Genomic DNA, 10,141 nt, shown 5'->3' on the forward strand with positions numbered 1-10,141 from the left:
TGGCTTCAGTTTTCAGTCATACCATGGCAAAGTCCATCTTCCTAATCCTAAAGTACACCATGCTATTGTTAAGACAAGTCAAACACGTCTCACATACATTCTAGCTATAAAAAAATAAAACAAAAGCTTGGCAAATCCTATTAGTGGCAGATTAAGAAGTGGCTGGGAATAGAAACTAAATGCAGGGATTAGAGTAGAAGGCAGAGCAACGCCTCCACACTGCCCCCTGACCCGTCACCTCCCCACTCACTGGCACCCCACGACTTGGCTAATACCTTCACCCCCCTGAGTGCGTGCACGTAGTCAGTATGTTTATTCTTGTGTCCCTCATTTATAGGTTGGATATTCTCCAATCTTTGAAGCCACCGGCTATTGGTCTGATGACAATAAGCCGCTGGGAGACACAGCCAATATTTCGGGGATATCCGGAGTAGCAAGCAAATATCCGGGCGTAGCCTACCTCTTCCGTGCATCGTTCATTTTGCCAATCTCTATAAAGAAATATCTGCATAAGATTGCACGTTAAAAAAAACAGCTAGCATGAAGCTAAATCCTTGCAAATGATAGCCGATGGGTTCTGCAATTGCATTTCCGCCCGAGCATTCCACCTCTCCACATTGACTGTTTACCTGCCGCTAAATAGTGGGACTTCGACTACTAATGGAAACCAGAGAGCTTTGTTGCAATACCAAAATTTCGTCTCGTTGCCAACAGATTCTGAAGACAGATGCAGATATCTGATTGTAATGATAAGGTAGCCTATTCTCTAAAATATAATACTAACACAGTAAGTCCAAAAACAGCATCTCTTTTGACAAATAGGCCTTTCACTCTCCTGAACATCACCATGTCATATTATGGGGCAAATTACTACAAAATAAATGTACCATTAAAGGCAGGTCGGCACCATTTGGATGATTGTGGTTTGGTGCTGCTGAGAAAGAGCTCAGTGGTAAGATTTCTATGCAGCTTAAATAACCAAAACGTCACAGTAAGGAAGCAAGAGCCACAAAGAGTACACACACTATCCAGGTTAGGCCTGGCAGCAATGAAGCCCCCGACAATCTGTCTGTGGGAGTGGACCAGGGTGGGGGCTGCAGAGGGGCTGGACCAGTGAGGTCACAAGAGTCTGGCAGTGGCAAAATCGAGGGCAATCCTCCCCTTATTGTGGGTAGGAAGAGGCTCGGCTCAGTGTCTGCACTAATCGCCCCTCAATGGATCAGACAAACAATCCCCTGACCTACTATGATACAACCTACTGTACTCATCCTCCCACACACAACAGACATGAAACCACACATGCAAGCTGAGCTGACCTATTACACCCCCAGCACTACCATCAACCACCAACCCTCACACACACAATGCTTCTAAAAGCCACACATACAAATCCACCCACTCAGCATGTGTGGATCAGTATTCCGCACACAAAATGGGTTGCTTCAACACCTACAATCATGCTAGGCAGAGTGACGTACAATTGCCTCCCAGAGAGAAACCAAATCAGAACGAAAATAACCCCTAAACTGTAACCTTGCTCTGCAAAGTTAAAAAGGCATGAAGGAGCCTTTCGAGTCAAATTTCTTTCATACACAAACCTTCAAGAGACATCAGATGCTAGCCCCAAAGCTACAGCAATGCAACGTCCAACAACACTGCTCATATCAGGAAAAAAAGGCAGACAGGCAGGCAGACAGATGTGGCACAAAAGGGGAGCATAAAAGAGGTTCGATGAAAGAAAATCCCCTCAAGGCCTAATCCACAAATGACAAAAGACACACATTAATGTAATGAAAGATTTAGAATCTGTCGTGTATCCTTCATATGCCTTTTTCATTACTCTCTGAACACTAGTGCAATAACAAACAAAAATTACAGGGGAAATAAGTGCTGCTGTAACTTATTATTGCAATAACTGCAATAACATTGCAGGGCTGTGTGAACACAATGAAAACTGACACAGATTCAATAGTATGTCTTCAATACTGTTATGAAATATCTTCAAGCTGGGTAACAAGGCATAGCCTACATGGAGTCAAACATGACAGCACTATGCTTTCTCTAAACTCAAAATAGGAAAGCGGGACATACACCGTTGGTGTATCTGTTTCGGAAGAATGGTTCTTCTGAAAAAGGATGAGTGAAAAGGAAGAGTGAAAGTGGGGCACCGAGAAATGCCTCAAGGCGAAAGCCTAGCTTCTGACTGGGCAGACACACATCAGACTATCGCTCACAGCAGAGTGACACCAGCAAAGAAAGCAGGGCAGAGGCAGCAGCATGATAGGCAGCGCCACCACCTCTTTCTGTCTCACTCTCCACCATCTCTCCTCCCTTCCCAGAGCTGCTTCCCCTCAACCAGCTGGTCTGTTTGTCACTGCACCCGTTAATCAGGGAGAGAGGAAAAGAGAAATAGAGTCCACAATCAGTCGCCCGCAGGGAATTAGGCCTGTGCCCATTAGCCAGCCACACTGCCACCGTGCACCAAGGGACTGGGGTAGACAGACAAACACACACACACACACACACACACACACACACACACACACACACACACACACACCCTGTAATGTCAAACAAAGGAGCCATCAGCCTTGCCATACAACTCTTAGCAAAAGCCATACCATGATACACAAAATACCCAATTCAGTTTTAAATATTTTACTGAAAACACATCATTATATGGCTGCAAAGCAGCCGAGAGCTTCACATAAACAAATTTTAATGAGTTTGAGCTGAGGTGGCACCTCTGTGTTGCCTGCCTGTGATACTCAGACGAGGCTGGAGGGTGGGGAGGCAGATCCCAAAATGCATCGCACAAAGCCGGCTCCACCAAACTGGCCCCATACAATGGAGGAGTCAGCAGAGAGTTGAGGCCAGCCGTTCGAGCCTTTCCTGTTTGCAGAGATGAGGCAGCCAGAGGCATGTATGCATCAGAGGCCCCTCCACAGGCTGCTGATCCTGGCCTGAATGCCCTGCTGAATAGGACAGCAGAGGTCCTTTGTTGACCTGTAGCATCACATTCATCAAACACTCAAGCGGCCAGCATGCCCTCCACACATGGACATAGACATGTTACTTTGGTTTTGGGCACCAGCACTATATAAAGCAAATGGACCCCTTTAGGCAGCACCATTCACTTCAATAATTATAAATAACTCCACAATCTTTGGCAATTTCATCAAAATCTGCGAACATTTACAACTTTCTCATCAATCGTGAAAAAAAGACAAGCAAGATTTAATAACATCACACCGAGATATCCTTGAGCTAGTCCACAGACAATGTAGGTGCGGCTGATTTGTAAACAATGTCCATCCTAAACCTCATATCCAAGCTGCACTTTATTTTCTCATGCAATGCTTATAGCATGAGTAAACAATCAGTACGGGCAACAAAATTTAATATCTGATTTCTAAAAGTATTTCCTGAAGTAATCTCTAATAACACAACTGATAAAAACAATATGTGCCTCGAAGTTTGAGGAGACGTCACAGTGCTTTACAGGGAAATTGAGATACACCGGATACATCTTCATGATGTTCTTCCCACTATGGCCATTCTGGCCCATCCAAAGCATTATCCTGTTCATAACAGGACTACTTGTATCACATTTAGATTTAGAAGTGCCACAGCACGGACAAAGCAAGGCAAAAGCTATAGTGGTTGCTGCTCCTGTCCTGCCTCTGTTGCTGAATGAGTCCTGAGCTTAGCTTGCGCTTTGAAGCACATTTGGCTGGAAGTCATAGTGGCAGCATCAATCTCCGGGGCTGCCAGAAATCCAAATTAAAAACATCAGTGAATGAAATATTCATGCAGATCAGGCTAATCCACTGTGAATTGATTCTTGCCATTTTAAAACACACAAGACCAAGCGCAAGCGTAAGCACCGTCAGCATGCCCACAGGTCTGCTAGAGTGTGCGTGTGGTGATGCTGATGCATCATTGATCGAAAGGCCCGCTCAAACCATCTGTTGATTCCCAAAAAGCCTATGTGCATGTGTGGGAGGTTCTTTGAATCATAGGCGCTTTATATTTTTGGTACTGCTTTTCTTTTCTTTAACAAGACCTTAAAAATGGTGCAACGTGTGATAGTTTTATTTCCTTCTTGCTTCATAGTGCCTGTCTGCCTGTCTATCAATACAAGACAATGACTACTTCAACAATTCGATAAAATATGTTAATGTGGTTGCAAGTTAACTCTAAAAACAGGAAATACTGGGATGGACTGAAGGATGGCATGCATTAAAAGGTCTAGAGCCATATTCAAATCACCAGCCTGATGTTCTCTATAGTGATCTTGTAAAAACAGCTGCTACTTAATAGAAATATATTGTGACTTGTGAGCCTGCATTTCGTCTTGCAGCACTAAAATTGTTTTCAACTGTGTTTAGAGGTAGTTAGTTCCTTTCTTGTAATCAAATATTGCCCCAGGTCAAAATCAAAAATGCTACAATTGCTTGGGATGGCTCTATATTGAATTGGCAGTGAAATATTCCCTTTTCAGATTCCTGAGAGGGTGGGCAACATTTTGTGACCCTGTGAAGCAGAGGTGCAACAACTCCTCAGAATTTCTGCCTGTGCATGAAAAGGCTTCCCACGCAAGAGGCAGTGAGCATGAAACAAAGTCCTTCCAATGACCTCATCTTTAAAAACAGGTGGGTGTATTTATTAGGGGCATAACGAAAAACCTTTAATAGCACATAACATGCCATACTGTAGATGCATAAAACTGATAAATCTGTGCTTGCTTTCCAGATGTCCTGGTGGTTGTGTTGCTGGCTGCTGCCACGTGTGGCCCTGTAATGACCTCATTCTTTCTCCCTCTCTACTTTTCTGACATTATGAAAAATAAAGGAGATGAGTGAACTGCCCTCTCCTTGAACTATTGAGCATTTAGCTGTGTTCAGGATTCCAACTTCGTATGCTATGCAGCGCACTGCAGTTGTAATAATTATCATAGGAAAGCTGGACATAAGTAATTTAAAGCCTGTAGTATGGACATAAAATTGAATGCCATTGATGTTTTTCTATGGAATGCAAATGCAACTAAAGCACCAAAATAACTTCTGATCTACTTTACTCACTGGCTGCTGTTTAAAAATAGATGCAAGATAAATTGACATTTATATTAATGACTCAGCTATCCTAAAAAAACTAAATGCATATTTTATGCAGATGACCCAGTTGTTCAGAACAGTTCTTCAGTGTATTTGGCTCCAGTTGTTTTCAAGATCAATCAATCTCATTTCACAAAATAAGTGATATTTTTATGGAGATAATCTTGATGATCTATACTGCCTTGCTTTGTTTAAAAGATGTGATATAATCATATTCATGCTGATGACCTACTTTTTCAAATTCTGAAAATAAACTGGAATGGTCTCTTGAGTGGAAATCACAAATGTGTCTCCAGAATGTCAACTTTTCAGGAACAAATTGCAGCGTTAGACATATCTTTTGACAATCTGAATTGATTCAATTTGTTAAAAATATTTCAAAACCCCCACTGGTTGAGGGATTTTCTCGTCCCACTGAAAAGCATTTTTACCAAGTAAAAAGTATTATTATTGTTATAGGTATTTTATCTTTCCAAAGCTTTGTGGCCATTTTCTGTTCATCATTTTAAGCTCTCTCACACTGTTAAGGGTGGATTGCCTAGCACCAAATGCGTCTTCAGTTTTTTATTTAATGGCAGCGGATTAAAAAACCCAAACATTTCAGCCTCAAGTCATCATAAATGTCACTTTCTGGCCTCGCAACACAGGGCACACATGCCGACGGTTTTGCTTTCGGGGGGGTTGCATTTGACACAACCGCGTGTGAAAGAATGAATAAATAAATCTGGAAAATAACTACCAATATTTAACTTTCCACTGTACTCCACAGGCCTAAAAAACTAAATGTTAAATGTAGAGCTGCACGTCAGAAAGCAGCACTATAGTTACACAAGGCGTATGCTGGTTAGTGATATGGTTCACTGCAGCACAATGAAAGTGTGAATGACAGGAACTGAAAAAAGCTTGTTCGAGAGGGATTTTGAGAATCAGCACTATGGGGGGCCCACATTCACAGCCCCATTCTATTGTTGAACGCTGTTCATCTTGCCAGCCAGCTAACAGCCATATCTCATCCATCTATCATCACAACCCATCTGTCTCTCCATCAAAAGGTTATTTCAACCTGTGGCCGTGAACACAATAACAAGGTATGATCTGACTAGGATTTTTTTGACGCAAATAAAAAACACACACACACTATTTACAGTCTAATAAAAAGATGATGGAGCATTTATCTAGCTTGTTTTGGTACACGCTCTTCCTGGGAACATTATACAGTGCTAAATGGATCGATAAGCATTTTCTAATTATATACAATTACCAACAGAGAACTTCTATCACAGCAACACACAATGCCCATCCTGCAAATAAGTACTTATCTTCTAAAGCTGCAATTCATAATCAAAGTAAAAAATACACTTTTTAAACTCATTCCTAAAACTTTCAAGTGGGCTTTATGTATTCTAATTGGTCAGCATGTAATTAACATAAAGAGCAACGGTGCTCAGTTCAAATTGAGGGTGCCAAAGGCTGCTAATTTGAATATATCTGATAAATCTGCTGATATAAATGCATTTGTATTACTCTTCAAAGGCAGATTCACTTTCATGAGCGTGTGTGGCTGATTGTTCATAAAAATCTAAAGGAAGGGTCCTAATGGCTGTTTGCACAGGAAGCCTGGACGCCATAGAAAAGACAAAGAAACACAAGAACTGCACAATGGCTGATAAATTATTCCAAGTACATGGTGTGTTTTGATGCACAATTACCCAGTGTTATTTTCCTTGTAATCTCCCCATTTGGTGTGTAGTCATATCACAGCAGGCCTCTGCGGCTAAATTTCATCCACAGCCCCAAAGGGATGTCGTTAATTATTAAACATACTGTATGAGGCCTGCTTCAACCGCACACCTAATGCTGCCTGCAGACAATGCTCCATGAGCATCATTTCAACAAGGTGAACTGGAAGGGGAGAGTCATCATATCGCCCTCTGGTGGTACCACTCCAAGCTTGCTGAAACAAGGTCTGACCTCTCTGTGGGGAATTTTGTGTAAATTTGGCAAATTTATCTAGTAAACAAACCCTGTATTTGTTGACTTTAGAGTAACCAGATTGATTAACATTGTTTTTTTTTAACATACTAGAAGTCAAAGGTTTTTTTTCCCCTTCTTTAATTTATTTGAAAAATGAAATCTGTGCGATATCAATTGGCATCTAGGCTACTTCACAACAAAAGTGACAATCAGAATGAGCAGTTGATATTAAAAATATTGAGCACTTTTTGATTTAGTACCTCTATATTAATTCTATGACATTATTTTGGGTATGGCTATTTTTGTAGAAAATTTAGTTTGAACTACACGTAAGTGGTATAGTCTCTATGTGGGTAGGATGATGAGGCTTTTTTTTTTTTTTTTTTTTTTTTTTACACAAGCTTGCCTGATAATATTAGTTATGTTAGAAGTTTATGGAAATTGCATTACATTTTAGCTGCAATACAGCCTTAAACATCAGAAAAAGAAAACATTTGAGCAACAGAATATAACAAAACAGCTAAAATCCAAGGCAATATGTTGTTTCTTATCACAGTGCTGATATGGTTACCACATAAATCCCTGCAATATAACAATAAAATAAATAAAATAGTGCTGCGGGCAAACCCTAGGTAGGAAATAAAAACATCCAAACAGTAAAGTGCTAAACAGAATGTATAGGAATAAATAGGAAAGCAACATACATTGGTTAACACGCAATAATTATAACCTAAAACGATGAGGTAATTCATTTTAATTGCTTATTTTCTCATCTTATCTATATTTAAAGGTCAATTTAACTGATATAATTTTGACAAATCTTGTCTTCCATATAAACCAGTTTCCTGGCCACAAAGGGAAGGAGAAGATGGAGGCATATTAAACATAACAGAATGGACACCTGGCTTTCCATCACACTCTCTATGATTGCAATTAATGTGAAAATCAGTCACTGAATATAAAAAGGGGCTAAAACCTTATTTGTGTTGGACTGAGAACCAGTGACAAAGGATATGAGCATCCTGTAATGGAAAGGGCATAGGTTTGGTTCCACGAAACAGCCAAATAATACTTTATTAAAAGTGTCCTTAAAAAAAACATCTAACCATTCCCTGACCTACTATTAGCTGTTCTAGCCAAGATGAGGAGTTAAATGCCATAAATTTAGATGTTTTGCACTGATACAACTTCGTCAATCTTTGCATAAGGGCTTCCCACTTTTCCATAGCCAGTGTTATTCTACTACTCTTTTAGTGCAGTGCATTTTTTCCTAGTGTTTCAGCTCTTTTTTGTTGTCACCTATAGATTAAAAAAAAGAATAGAACATACTAGAATATAACCCTTCATCACCAATAACTACTCTCGATTATGACTAATACCTGCCCTATATTGTACATAAAAATCTAAAATTTCAAACGGCTCAAAACTGATATTAAAATTTTAATTTCATCAGCATGCCCATGTGTTTTTCCTCTCTGTCACAATAACATTTTTTTCAATGGGCTGATGTCTCTGGGCCATGAAACATGGTTCTACACGTGGTAGCCGGCAAATGTCAGCTCTCGGTATCTGCAAAAAATAGGTGGTATGGTCTCAAAATGCTTCCTGGGCATATAGCAAACTTACACTTTGCAAAACACCTTGTTCACTGGCATTTGTTTTTAATGAAATTCTGCTCCTAAGCCAACCATTTAACACACTTTTACCTGATGCATCCCTGCCATGACTCACAGTCTAGGCCAGGCACGCAGTATAAATCTCAGTCCTATCATAACATAACCACACAGCCCACTGTCGAGAGCAAAAACTGCAGCTTTACAAGATGTCAGCACTATTGCACATTTTGGCCGAGACACTAATAATAATAATAATAATAATAATAAGCTGGCTAGAGGGCAGGCAACATGGCTTGGTCGGTTTAACAATGGCAGATGTTGAATCAAAGATCCACAGGCTGGTTGCATGTAGGAGAACACGCAGATAAAATGTGGCTGCGTTTGACATCGGTTCAAACAAAGGCAAGAAGAGACAGACACACACAGGGATGGTTCCCAGTAACTAACGCAAGGCGTTGCAGTCAGATACACTTCTCAACCAGGCAGCTAACACACCAGAATTATAAATGAGTTCATTTGAGCCAGCATCTCTTTCAGAGTTTCAAAAATGACATTAGCTGCGATACAGAAACGTTATGTTTGCTTGGGGAGCTAATAGCAGTGGTAAGCTAACAGCAGTCACCTGAATATCAGACTCCCCTCTCTCATTAGCTTTCTTATTAGTGGGTAGCCCACTGGTGCTGCTGGAGAATAAAAGACCAAAAATAATAATAAATAAATCACGCTTACCCCTTATTTTGTCTTCTGTTACAGAGGCTGTCGATATTTTAACTACCGCGTCACTATGTGCGATATTTCACCAGACATGAAAAATATCTTCCTCCGCTACCGACGCGTGCGACGAAGCTAATTCAAATTTTAACGGTCAAGAATCCCAGGTAACACCGTTAACGTCTTTCCGTTAAATCCGCATCCTCGGAAAAGATCTTTTTCCTCCGCGCTGCTAACCGGTGCAGCGCGTTACGAAACCAAACCAGGCTGTTTTATCTCGCTTTCACACAAAACCGGTCAGCGGGGGAAGAAGAAGACAAAAAAAAACATAGGCGACGAGAAGAGCCCGTTTCGAGGCAGGTATGAGACGGATATCCGCAGCTGCTGCTTCTTCTTCTTCCCCCCGCGGCCGAGCATCCGAAGGGCCGTCCGTACCTCACTCACTCCCGCTGCCTGTAACGTTACTCCCGTTCAACAGGGAGAAGAAAGAAGAAGTGGACGTGGTGCTGGTAGTTAGGGGTGTGCGTAGGGGGGTGGGGGTGGGTAGGTGGTGGGTGTGTGGGTGGGTGCTGACCCTTCACAGTCACATGGGAAACACTGTGCACATTTTCAGTATTCTCAACAATATCTGCAACAGCACTGAGAGGAGAAGATGCTCTGTCCCTGCTCTGCATCTGGTGCTGTCCCTGGTGCTAAAACTGCAACATGCACATCCACATACCA

At 41.3% G+C, this 10,141-nt stretch overlaps 1 protein-coding gene across 4 annotated transcripts in view; it reads right to left on the reverse strand.

Moving 5' to 3' along the window:
- Positions 1-9,906, reverse strand: part of LOC125897939 (spectrin beta chain, non-erythrocytic 1) — a 54,338-nt gene extending 44,432 nt beyond the window's left edge. For all 4 annotated transcript variants that reach the window (XM_049591447.1, XM_049591445.1, XM_049591444.1 and 1 more), the window contains exon 1: positions 9,437-9,906. The gene's annotated coding sequence lies outside the window, so the exon portion shown is untranslated. The remainder of the gene's footprint in view (positions 1-9,436) is intronic.
- Positions 9,907-10,141: the final 235 nt, after the last annotated feature.

Source organism: Epinephelus fuscoguttatus, linkage group LG12 (genome assembly GCF_011397635.1).
Source record: "Epinephelus fuscoguttatus linkage group LG12, E.fuscoguttatus.final_Chr_v1".
In the NCBI taxonomy this organism is placed as follows: domain Eukaryota; kingdom Metazoa; phylum Chordata; class Actinopteri; order Perciformes; family Serranidae; genus Epinephelus; species Epinephelus fuscoguttatus.